Source organism: Diuraphis noxia, unplaced genomic scaffold, assembly GCF_037042655.1.
Source record: "Diuraphis noxia isolate RWA-SAM2 unplaced genomic scaffold, SU_Dnox_SAM2 contig0005, whole genome shotgun sequence".
NCBI lineage: Eukaryota > Metazoa > Arthropoda > Insecta > Hemiptera > Aphididae > Diuraphis > Diuraphis noxia.
The window spans coordinates 19,529,372-19,543,323 of NW_028301715.1; positions in this window are offsets into that span (position 1 = coordinate 19,529,372).

Genomic DNA, 13,952 nt, shown 5'->3' on the forward strand with positions numbered 1-13,952 from the left:
TGTACCTAGTTATTAACCCATTGTAAAAATAATATTATAGATAATAATTTATAATAGAACAAAGTCTGTGGTATATATATCTAAAATTATTAAAAATATACATATTTTTTAATGAATAATAATATTAATAATGTAAATTGTAAAAAATAATTTTAGGTATAGACGTATAGTACACTATAGAGTATAAACAAAGGCTCATAAAATTGAAAGCAATTTAATCACACATTTTACACACAATCGTGACTTATTACAATTGCGTTTGGATTATTATAATAGATGACAGTTTTTGTGCGTGCATGATGTTTTACATTAAGATTAACCTAACCAGTTAGGACAATAATAATATAATACACAGATCATAGTATGTACTAGCAGTGAAAGTTTAAGTATTTCGGTAGGTAATCTTTTTATTGGAATATTTTTTTTGCAGACCAAATGTATCAGTATACCTTTTTAAATATAATTTAGTATTATGCTAATTTCTTTGGAAAGTTCAAATGTTGAAGTTCAAATTTTCAATTACAAATTAATTACAACCAATCAAAGAATTAGAGCTTTATTCCTTAACGCAGCATTGCACATTAGCTTATATTTCAATTTCATGAAAATTGCTGGATGACTTATAAAGTTATAACTATAGATTATTGCTGTGTCGATTATGCCAATCTCCCGGGGCCGATTTAGAGTCTCAGTCCGCCAGTGACTATTATAACAATATTCAAAATAAAATAACGACAAAAACATAAAAACAATTTGTTCTTAAAATAATTAGAATAAAAATCAACACTATATTGATTCTTGATTTCTTGAATACTCAACTTAAACTTGAATCTGATACTTACCTACAGTATTCTAAAATCTAAACCATGCATAATACCTGACCCAAAAATTAAAGCTTATTTTGGCGGGGTGGTTAGTTGTGAGTAGTAACAGTTACTCCGTTAAAATTGCATTGAGGCCATTTTTGGGGGGAAATTAAAATCCACGTAGCATATACTTAAATTATAATTTACTCGTTAAGCGATAGGTATATTCGTGATATTTTATAGCGTTGTAGGAATCATCGGTATAATGATTTATTTTGATATTTCAATTCTTCTGAGCTATACGCTATAACTTACAATATACATTGTGTATGATTTTGAATAATTGTGAACGATTATCGTTCTCCTCGTTAGGTAGTATATTATAATATTTCATTACATTTGAGAATTGTAACTCATTGCGCTCAGTTAACTGCACCTTCAGTATAGATACGACTAATTTTCATATTAATTACCGTTATTAAAATCCGTTTCATAATTTCAGCAACCGGTGGCCTGAAAAAAAACGATAAAAATTATATATATATTAATTAAACTATAAGAACATATTCACTTAAATGACAATCAGTGAATGTAATGAACTAATCACTAAGAAAAAAAATAAATAAACGGACGCGTGAATCACGGAATGGAAAATCCTTCAATATTCAATATAATTTAATAAATACTATAGATAATAATATGATATATATATATATATCATTTATAATTTAAAAACAATTCACTGACGTCCCACAAAATAATGATATGATAAAATACTATAAATCAAGGCTAATAATATAATAATATCATTCATATTTAGCTTATTTTAATTATAATTTAAAATTTTCAAACAATTTATCCAATAGATGATTTACAGTAAAAAAGGAGGGTTCCGATTTAAAAACTTGAAAAATTGACATTTCTTAAGTAGTACAATAAAATACCAAGAATTTGAAAATATAGTTTATAATTTTATTTAAAAATTCCAAAATCAGATTTGAATAACTACATTGTTGATGAAAAAAGAGGATGAGTATGTTTGGTGAATCGCCCATTTACCCTATATATGCCAGCTAAACAATATGAATATTTAATTTTCTTGACCTAAAAATTACAATTTACTGTACATAATGTTGTTAACAAACGGCTAATGGTCTTTGAATTAGTAATAGATATTGGTTTAAAAAAAATATCGAATAATACGTACTTTTTTTTTTTTATTATTAATGATACCCTCGGCAACATGGGCCATTGGGTTTAAAGTGAGAAATATATATAAAGAAAAAAAAATTACATGAATTGTATCTAAATCTAAATTAATCTAAATTTTGGTTAAAAGATAATAATAATACGTACTGCAGTGACGTAAAATATAATATATTAATGATGAACATTTTGTGTTAACAATGCATCAGCTAGAATTATTATAATTTTTAAATGTTTTTTAAGTTAAATAACGATATAGTTTTGTTGCTGTTGTTATAAAATATTGACGAATAATAGTCAATAGACGAATATGACAGCGATGCACATTTATTACCGAATGTGTCGAATATATTATTAAAAGTTATAAATTAAACTTTCTATAGAATAAAACATGAATGACAGAAGAACGTATCAAAATAAATATTATGTATTGTGTACCAGTGATTGATTTTATAAAATAAATGTCAAGGAGTGTAGGAGAATATTATATAAATGTGTTTTGATACTTTATGTGAACAACTAGTTTGCGTTTTTCTAACGATTGCATAAGTAATTAGTAATTATAGTATTACAATATATTATACTATAGTACTACATTTCTTTCTGTTTGTATTATTGTGATTTTTTATAAAATTAAATAAATCAATACTTGGAAATTCTAAATCTAATTACTACCTAATACAGTTTATTACTGCAATATTTATAGGCGCACACCGACACCATACACAATATATTATCGTGTTTTATAATATTATCGTCTGGTACGTGACATCGTTATAAATTATAATAATATTTTCGTTCGACGTCTTTAGAACAGAGCAGCTCATTAATTACGCACAGATATCTGATATTATAATTAATAAGGCGGCAAGTGCATCAGTCTTAGTACCTAACCGCGATTTAGTCGATTATAGCCCATAATATAGTAGGTAGAGGTTTATACCAAAGCAGACTATTAATAATACTGTCATGATGAGCGATTCGTAAAACTAATCGCTCTAATCACGCAGCTATTCGGTCCAAAAAAATAATTATTCATGAGACGGTTTCGGCTTTCTTAAAAAACTATGTCATCCAAAAAATATCGGTTAAAAAGCAACTGATGGTGAAAGGAAAAACAGTATTATTACGATGCATAGGTACAAATGAGGAAAATTTGAAATTGAGTTCCAAAACAAACAAATAAATACACCATTTAATTTTGATCGCGTCCGTTTGGACAAAACGATGACACACACTTATCGCCTACACTCAAGGCAGGTCCCCTGCAACACTCAATTCGGATAATGACCAGCGTGTCGTTTGATCGGAGCCGGGTCTTCTTCCTGACTTCATCGTTTTTTTATAAAACTGATTTCATTTTTTCGAGTAAAATGACTAAACAAGTTATTTTTGCTATTCAACTTACCTACATTCAATAAATTCGATACTAAAAATGTCAATTTTTTATCTGAGTTATGAGTTGAGACTATGTATACCGATTGGAATTATATTAAATTGACAAAATTGAAAAAAATGACAGATTTAAAATCAGATTGCTTTCAGATTGAAAAAACTATTCAAAACCATTATTTCCACAAGAAAAGAATTACCCATCTTTCTATAGTTTGGGAATATAAATCCTATCTTACATATTAAGGTTTAATTTAAACAACTGACAATGAAACGAATCATATTATGCGTACTAACTGACGTTCAGTTGTTAAATATAATAAATATTTAAATCAAATTTATTACCATTAACTATAATTATACTAACTATAACTATTATTTAACTAAAATTTTGCTATTTTAGTATTACTATAACTAAGTATTTGATAATACCCACTAAATTAATATAGTTATTATTCCTTATGTTAAGTAACCTACTTTAACTATATTGATATTCTAATGAACCGCATAGTTTAAATGAATACGCTTCAACTAATCATAATAATTATAGGTACGGTTAATTAGTATATATTTACTCTAGATAAAATTATTGTATCAATTAGTGATGAAAAATTACAGAAATTTCTAAAAGGAAATTTCTTAATTTTAAAAATTAAATTTTGTTTTTTAATAGTGCTTACTTTTTTACTAAAGTTGTGTAAAAATTATAAATATTCATTGAATTTTGACGTTTATTTCATAACATTAAATATGTAGTTATTGTATAAATTGTAATAATTTAAAAATTTTGTTTTCGACATAACTATTGAGTATAGAGATATTGATAATATTTAATAATTGCAGAGTAGTATGGCATTCACCGTATTGCTATTTTATTACAACAAAACTCATGTTATTAAAAATATATAAAACATATTTTCCTTGAAAATTTCTAAATGATAATTTCCTATTTGCATCACTAGTACAAACACAAAATAAAATATACCACAACCAAAAAGTCAAATTATATATGCTTCAACTGAGTAAAACATTTTAAAATGTTCAGTGGAGTCCAAAGAAACAAATTATTAATATAATAGGTACCTATTGATTATTGAATATCTCTATTATGTTTCTGGTTATAATGATCCCGTGCTTTATTAAAATTAAAATTAAACAATAATAACAATAACACGAACCACAATGGTATGTGCTCGATAATCGATAGAAAAACGATAAAATGTGCAGTGAATGTGCAGACACGACGTTTGAAATCGCGTGTACTGCAATATTTATAGTTATCATATTGTGAATGTATAATGCAGATCGTCGATTTCTATTTTCTATACAGGGTTATTTTTTCATTGGAGACCAGTGAAACATTTTTGGAAATAAAATGGCTCTTTAAAATATTTAGGACAAATACCGAAAATCGTTGAAAAACGTATTGCGGCAAGCAACATACTATATTGTACAATATAAATTTAACAATCTCATAAACACCTAATAATAATCATATTATTTTTCTTAGAGATAGACAATGATGGTCTTAAAGCCAAAAACAGCATTGTTTTTGTTTATACCTAATACCCAAGATATTGTGCATAGTTTGCAATAAAATAAATTACTTACCCTGTTTATAAGCTTACATTTTTATAGCAATGCTATCGTCGATAATAATCGATGGTGGTTTGAGGCGACCTCGTAAAGTACCGGCTATTTCACGCGTCTGATGTCATTACTCATTATACAAAAGACTGCATCTCACAAACGTAAGCATTTTTTTTTACCTTTTTATAACCTGTATATTTATAATAGTAAATTAATAAAATACAAACCAAACCACCTGTCCGGAAAATGGCACAATAATTTTTAAGTATATAATATAAATCTATAATTTATAGTTATTAATATTATTAATTGTATAATTACATATGCGCGTGTTCCAATGAGACATTACACGTTTTCTCTGTGTCATCGAAACAACGAGAATATAAACACACGTACTTGACGATACATACCTACACAATATACCAAGAAATTATAGTAATATTATATTTAAAATATAATATTATTTTAAAATCCGCCATTCACCAAGAGTCACCTCGCGTGCATAACATATTCATTTGATCAAATATAAGACATTGATTTAAAGTGTTATCTCTTGTAGCCGTATAATGAGTTATAATGACTAAATACCTTAAATCATATATATATGATCTAAGCTAAATATCAATAATTATATTTTTATTTTGCATCTATGGATAGTAATTTCTAATTGCAGGTTGCATAATGTGAAGTAAATTGTGTTATATTTTATGTAATTTAAAATCAAAAACAAACTTACTATAGGTACTTAAAATGATTTTCATTGTAATAACAAATAAATACTAAAATTAAAAAAAATTACTAGGTAGTGCATAATTTTTGGATTTTTTTTTTTAACGCATAGCCCAGAGGTATTCAAACTTTTTCAGCACGCGGCTCCTTTGGGTGTTCACAATATTTTTACGGCTCCCAAATTATTATGAAAAAATTAAAACAAAACACGGATACAATATGGGAAATATGCTATATGGGTGATAATAACAGTGACTAGAAATAAGACTTCAAATGGTCGAATCGTAAGGTGTGTCGTTTAAATTTCCATAATGATTGCAAATAATATTTATAATAATTATACAAGACCTAGGTATGATATTGGTTTTCGGTGCTTTGACGCGTGGCTCCCTTGGCAAACTCTCGCGACGCCCATGGGAGCCGCGACGCACAGTTTGAATACCTCTGGCATAGCCAATAGTTATATATATATATTTAGAAAACATTTAGATTATTAATGTTCATGTCTTATTAGTTTTACAATTAACTACAGAAAATAATATTTCACACGCTGCAATCGGCATGAATGCATGATGCATTGATACCTATATCTGCATTCTGCAGATATTCACTATTAATAATAATTAATAATTTTATCATCGTAGTAGGGTTCGTGGTCGGTTTCCTTTTTTTTTACACATAGGAATTATATTAGGCAAGACTCACTGCACAATAACGTAGGTGCTTACCTATCATTAGGTTTACAGAGTGTTTAACCGTCGATGACCACATATAGTTTTATAAGCATGTCTGCACGACGTGCCTAAAGAGTAAAAAGTTTTAAGAATAATGTAAATGTTTCCGCATATAAAACGTTTGATTGGTCGAATGGTAGTTTTATTCAACGGCAAAATGGCAAATTAAACATAATATTAATGATAATATTATAATGATTGCACCAGGTATGTGAAGGGTGGACAAACGCCGTGACATAATATACCTGTAACATGGAGGTAATATATAGATAATATATATGTTATGCACAAGCACGTATATTTCAGATATTTAACGGAATACGTGCCAGCTGGCATCGGCGCGCGCGGTGTGTTTCCCGAGGGGGTGTTAAATGAGTAGAAAAAATGTATATATAATAAACTCACAGACACACACACATAAATACATTTATATATGCATTACGTCAATAATATATAAAAACATAGGGTATATAAGGTATGCATGTATATGATGTGTAGGTAATGGGTATGAACGAGAGAGTGGTTCGAAACGACGCAAAGTCATTTGGTTAAAGTCGTTATATATATACCGCCTACACATGTAAATCCAGCCCGACGACAGTTATTCAGACGTTTTTCGAGTGCGAATCCGTTGGACGACAATTTCCATGGCGATAAAACATAAAATAGGTATACGAGTAGAGTAATACGCGACTGAGTATACGTTCATCAATCATTTTCCGCTAAAGGCTCTCGTGAGAATTTAATGATTCCGTCGCACACACAAGACACATACGTCAATACGTCATGCATACAATACAATACGTATAATATTGTATATTATGAAACATATTATATGCGTCCTCTCTGAGTAGGAGCACCCTAAGGCGTAAAAGCATTGTTTCGAATCCCTGAAAACATATAAAAATATTCACAACATTTCCTTTAGAACTATAATGATTTTAATAACAGAAATAATTAGAATGAAGTTTTAAATTGCCACTTACGTTGTTTGCATTGAAATAATTAATTGCAGATTAATTTAATATTAATATTTATTATTTTATTATTTAAAGAAATGGAAAGTTTGAAAAAGGATGTTATGTGAACCAGTCGTAAAATTGTTTTATTTTTATTTGACACCAACAATCTATACAAATTAGCATAATAAGTTTATATGATAAGAGTTATATATAACATGAAATTCATGATAGTGACTCTTGGCTACCGATTAATTAATTAATAACATATTATAATATTAGTATTTCCAACTGATGAGCGATAATAAAATAGTAAACATCGAAAATCAAATCAAAAATAAACTGGTTATAGGTATTACAATATAGTACCTAATACCTACAATTGACCTCGACTTAGAGAAATTAACCAAGTAGTGACCTCGACACAGCGTTTCAACACGCTTAATTTTTATACATTTTAATATTTAATAATACCTTAGTAGGTATTAGGTACTTATACAATATTGAATATGCACGAAAGCTTGTTTGCATACCCAAAATCCATAATATTACAATTTACAAATCTTATATTATACTCCACACATGCATTTTGACGGTTGTTAATACTGCAGAACATTGCTAGTAGGCAGTATTATATTATACTATTATTATTATGTACACCAAAGAAGGATTAATGGTCGTAATATTTAATTTTGGATCACCCTGCATACTACCTTTGTACCACGTGTGCCTAATTATTTCGGCACACTAAATTGTATTTACATTCAAATTAGTCATTTTCTCAATAAGCTTTATCGTTTTTAGTAATATTTATTCTTAGAATAATAAATTTAAAGTCAAACAAAACAGAATTTTTAAAGGAAACCTAAGAGTATAAATATTTTTAGGAATATTATACATATTTTTGCACGATACAAAGTCATTAGTTCATTACTAAACAATAACAAATCTATTTTCCGTCGTAATAAAGTAAGTATTTTTAAGTTTTTGATTTTTGGAATGACAACTTAGATATACAGAGGAATTGTGAATTTGTGAATCAAAATGGTTCATTATTTTGCACTATTAATAAAATTGGGCTTTTTGACATTACACTCTCTTATCTACTTGTTCAACATTTTATTTTTGTGTATAGTAATTTGTAGACAAATATTCTGAATTGAAATATTAAATTAAAAATTTAACTTGCTATTCCAAAAATACAAAATAAATATAAACATATTACATAATTACGATAAGAAATGGAAAAATATGTTTTTTGGTAATGGCTTTAACTCGCCTAAAATCATATTTAACCAACATTAATAATGTTCTTTGAAAAAGTGAGTTTTTACCGTTAATATAAAATAAAAATAAAATAAATATAATTAAAATGTTTTGACCGCACTGATAATTAATATAATTATTGGATTATAATATAATATTATACATCCGTATTAATTATATACATGTAATTACGCAATAGCTATGTCTGATAATAACATAATGTATATAATATTATCATTATATAGTCATTTTGTCGATAAACCATACTTACCGTTACCATACCGTATTTTTGATTTATCAATAATTACACTCATTACAGCAGAAATCGTCCCTGTAATTTACAGTTTAATTCAAAATAAAATTTAATATTATCTGACTATACGACCACAATATTAAATTAAATTTATAGTAATTCGCCAGTTGGATAGTAATAATATAACATGTCTTTATTTTCTATATATTTTTACATAGTTTCTACATATGTCATATACCTACATCAAATTCTTAACAACCAGTGATTCGATTTAAGGCATATGAAAATGATAGATTATTATACCAACAATTAAAATATTGTACTACCACTTTGATGAATCATCATTAATATGGTAAAAATATTATAGCACCTAATACAGTAATGAGTACCATTACAGTGCCGTAGAAACCGCGGGTGCAGGCGGTGCAATGCACCGGGACATTTGATCTTGAAAGGGCCCTACGCCCTTACCGATTATCTGATAATGTGACCTAAAATATACAAAAAAAAAAAAAGAAAGAAAATGATGTTATAAAATTATGGGGCACCTAGTAGGTACCTACACCAATTTGCACCGAGGCACCCAGGTATCTAGCTACGGCACTAAGTACCAGACAATCAATGACTTTTGTATATTAAATCGAAATTCTGTGAAACACATTTGATGATATACATATACTTCTTAATAGTTAATAAACTTAAACATCTTGCAACATATTTATAAATATAAAACTAATGTATTCGTCGTACGCCAACAAGTTATTATTGTAATAATTACCCTATGCACGGTTGCATGTTTATTAATGCATTTATTATATAAACCATTATATTATTAACGTTAGTAATTACTATTTAATTCGAATACTAATGTGAGAACATTCTCACAGAAAACATACTGAAAATATTTATTCTCTATGCCTTAAGATGTAGTAAAATGTTTTAAATGATATAACTCACAAATATAATTACACTCAAATAGGTTGTTAACTTCGAAATGAGTTTTTAAGTAGTTACGAAAAAAACGCATGTAAGTAACCAAGTAGATACAGACCTCATCACACACACTTAAATCGAATGTCTCTTATTTTGTGGTATTATATTATTGGCAATATAAACAATATATTGATTGCAATATTTTGGACTTATAAGAAAATTTAATATCTTTTGAAGACTTTCCGTCAAACAACCGAATATTCATATATTTTATATAGTAACTTATATTAATAATAATATGTATATTGTATATTCTAAACTTATTGAACATTTGGCGTTTAATTTTTATGACTTTTTTTTTAATAACACTTTTTGGCTCTGAATGTATTTCGTAGTGACTAGAAAAACACTATCAATACGAATAATATATTATTATATTGTTATGTAATATTTGGTTTTCCAGATAAAAATTATGCTATAGTCGCTATAGTGCTATAGAGACACTGTATTCACAAGAGTTTTAAAAATACTACAATGACACGCAGCAAAACCCGTTTATAAAATTTAAATATTTTCTATCTGTATACAGAAATTCTTCGACTGTATTGTACAGAATATTATAGTTCGATTAAAATAATAGGTACCTACTATACAGAGCATAATTTTCTTTTAGCATACAAATTCACCATTATCTTTAATCGTGATAAGGCGTAAGGAAATCGGCACAATAATATTTTTATTTTAATGCCTAAACCCTGTTTTTCACTGGAATATGATATATAAGGCAAATATACAAAACCCTGTACAAAATATTCTAATATACGTGATGGTGTGTACCGATTTACATGAATTTCGCGTGCCTGGACAACAATATTAACCACACGCTAACCAACACTTATTGTTATTGTATTCTCGAAATAATACATTTCCGTTTACATATTATAACACTAGACAATCACATAAAAATCAGATTCGAACACGCTTTATTTTGTTCATTTTCTAATTCTGTTTTCAATATCTATCACGTATACAGCTATTGTAAAGTCCAACGTGGGCAGTTTTTCTGCCCATAATTTTATTAATAAATTGTGATCACCGAAATGGGTCAATAGCCAAAAAAGGTTGAAGATCACACGCTGAGCTTTAATAATATATATAATATGGCATATGCACTTAAAAAAATAATCTAAAAATAGAAAATTAATAATTGAAATATTATATTAGGTACATAAAGGTTAATTTTAGATACTATATTATAAAACGATTTATACAATGTAATAATAATATTTTATAGAACTATATATAGAGTATATTATATTAGCAGACATTTTGATATTTAATCATTTTAGTTGATAACTAACCAGTTATAATTACAATGACTATTTTTATTAATTGATAACAGTATTAAATAATGTCCAACTGTTATACAATGATTAAATTATGTTCATGTTACGAATGGCTCTTAGCAGGAAAAATTTTTTGTAGAATCCATGACGTCAAATCTCATGAAACTGTGATAAGACGGACTATGATAACAATGATAACGAGAATATCAATGTTTTGTTTTTCAAACTTCAACTGAAAGTCAGAAACTTGATGACCTTGCCAGATGATACAATCTTGGTGGGAAAATACGATAATTTAAAGTTTGGTCCGATCCCCCACCAAACCATTCAAAATAATAATACTACCTATTAAAATAAATGTTTATTAATAGCAAAATAGTAAATTGTAATATAATATTATATAATACTATTTTTATTTTATAAAATGGTATATTAAAGTATTTTACTATACTATTACCTCTCTGCAAATAAGTAAATAGGGAGTAACGACTATTTTAATAGCAATTATCATTTATAATTAGCAAGAGCAGTACTATTTTATTGATCTTAATCAGTCAGTTCTCAGTTCTTCCATCGTTTGCCTATTGTTAAATCATATTTTATGTTGTATTAAATTATTAATTCTTTTAAAATGAACAGTGAAACTAAAGATAATCCTGATAATCCAAAAAGGGTGAGAACTCCGGAACATTTTAAACGATGAAGAGGAGATAGGTAAACTAATTTATTACTACATTGTTGGTGTTGTATGCAGGTGGTCTACTTATTGTCGTTAGTTAGAGATAAAAGTTTTGAAAGGATAATTAAAATTGCAAAACCAAAAAAAAAACTTCTAAAATTATTCAAATTATTACAGCTCAGAAAAAATCTTCCGAGGTAACACCAAATATGATATCCAAAATTGATGGTTACTGGTTGGTAAATTTTATATCAAGCTACAGTGTTCTTTATAAAGTTAAGAAAATTATATTATGTCAGAGTTGTAAATTATAATTGTAACCAAAATGTATAACTGACCAATAGATATTCTCCCCATATTTATATCAAAATAACTTACCTCTTAAGTTTTAGTGGTTATAAAAATGGGTATTAACAAGTTTAAATATTGAATGATTTTAATTAATTGCAGTTACAAAAATCATTAATTTGCCCAGCCTTGGTAAATAGTACATACAGATTCAAAATATGATAAAGTAAAAAAAATTAACTTATTAGGTACCCAGAATATTTATCTACCTACTTTAATTTAACGCTCACATAATGAATACTTTATTGAGATATGACGTCATGGATTCTACAAAAAATTTTTCCTGCTAAGAGCCATTCGTTTCATGTTAGATACCTACTATAAGTTATTATCATGAGTGTCCATGTCTCCATGATAATTTATACATTCTAAGAGATAATAATAATTATTACCTATATAGTTATGTCAATATGAATCATTGAAACTAATATTATGATGCAAGTTAATTTTCTAATTTCAATAAAAATAGGCATGTACATACGCTGACATCAAAAAACATATTCAGCAATTTCTATACCTTAAAATATGGCAAAAGCACTGAATAATACAAAAAACCAAATTCAATTTAATAAAAATATCAACCTTAAAAGAAAAGATGAAGCCATTTTTAATCAACTCCGCCGAATAAGACACACATGTAAATACGTCATCATCACCTCGTGGCCAAAACGAACCCCCTATCTCAATAATATACGGAGTGAATTACGCAGTGAAACATATACAGTACCTATGCTAACTAAATGCCAAAAGTTTAAAAACTCAAAAAACTACACCTATTAGGAGAAGCATTTTAACCTGGTCTCCAATTAGATATCAACATCATTAACATCTTAAAGAAAAGTTTGATAAAATAACCTAATAATATATAAGTATAACCTTTAAAGTTTAGTTAAGCATAACTATATGTAAATATAATAAAAACGTATTGCCTAGATTTAATTAAAATAAATAAAAATAGACATATTTTATCATTTAAAAAACATTTACATAATTTATCTTTATAATATATTCCTAGCAATAATAATATTGTCGTACAATGAAATTATAAAATATAAATACAATGAAATGTTATGATGAGCTTTGTTAGATTCGTTATACCTGAAAATTGACCATACTATACTAGAAGGTAATATTAAAACTTGTGTATACATGTGCACAATTAAATCAAAAATGCACTGCCAAAGGTAAATCTTAACAGAGTAACGATATGTGATTGAAAACTAAACCCAAACCCATACCTAGGTATAAAACAAAATAATTATTTAGATAATGACAATACATATCGTCAATATATATATATATATATTTAGAACACTTCATAATTTATTATTATATGTAAATCACCTTTCACGGATTAACTATTATTGTTTTCTAAAATGTCTGGTCTTCAATGATATTGCAAAGTAAATTTATTATTGACAATATCCGAATTTTTATCAATGCCGCTAAAATATTATAATTTAATATTGACAAGGGTCGGATAGCACTACGTTTTCAAAGTAAATAGGGTACGGAAAAGGCGATTTCGTATGAGATGACACTAACATATTACACGATAAAACATAAGTATATTTTTCGAATCCTTCGTATATTATCATAATATATTGACATATTGTGTAACGATGTAACGTGAGCTTCACCGCTGTCTGTTGTGGACTATATGTCTATATCACTGGCACATAATCATAATATTCTGATACTATTGATACTT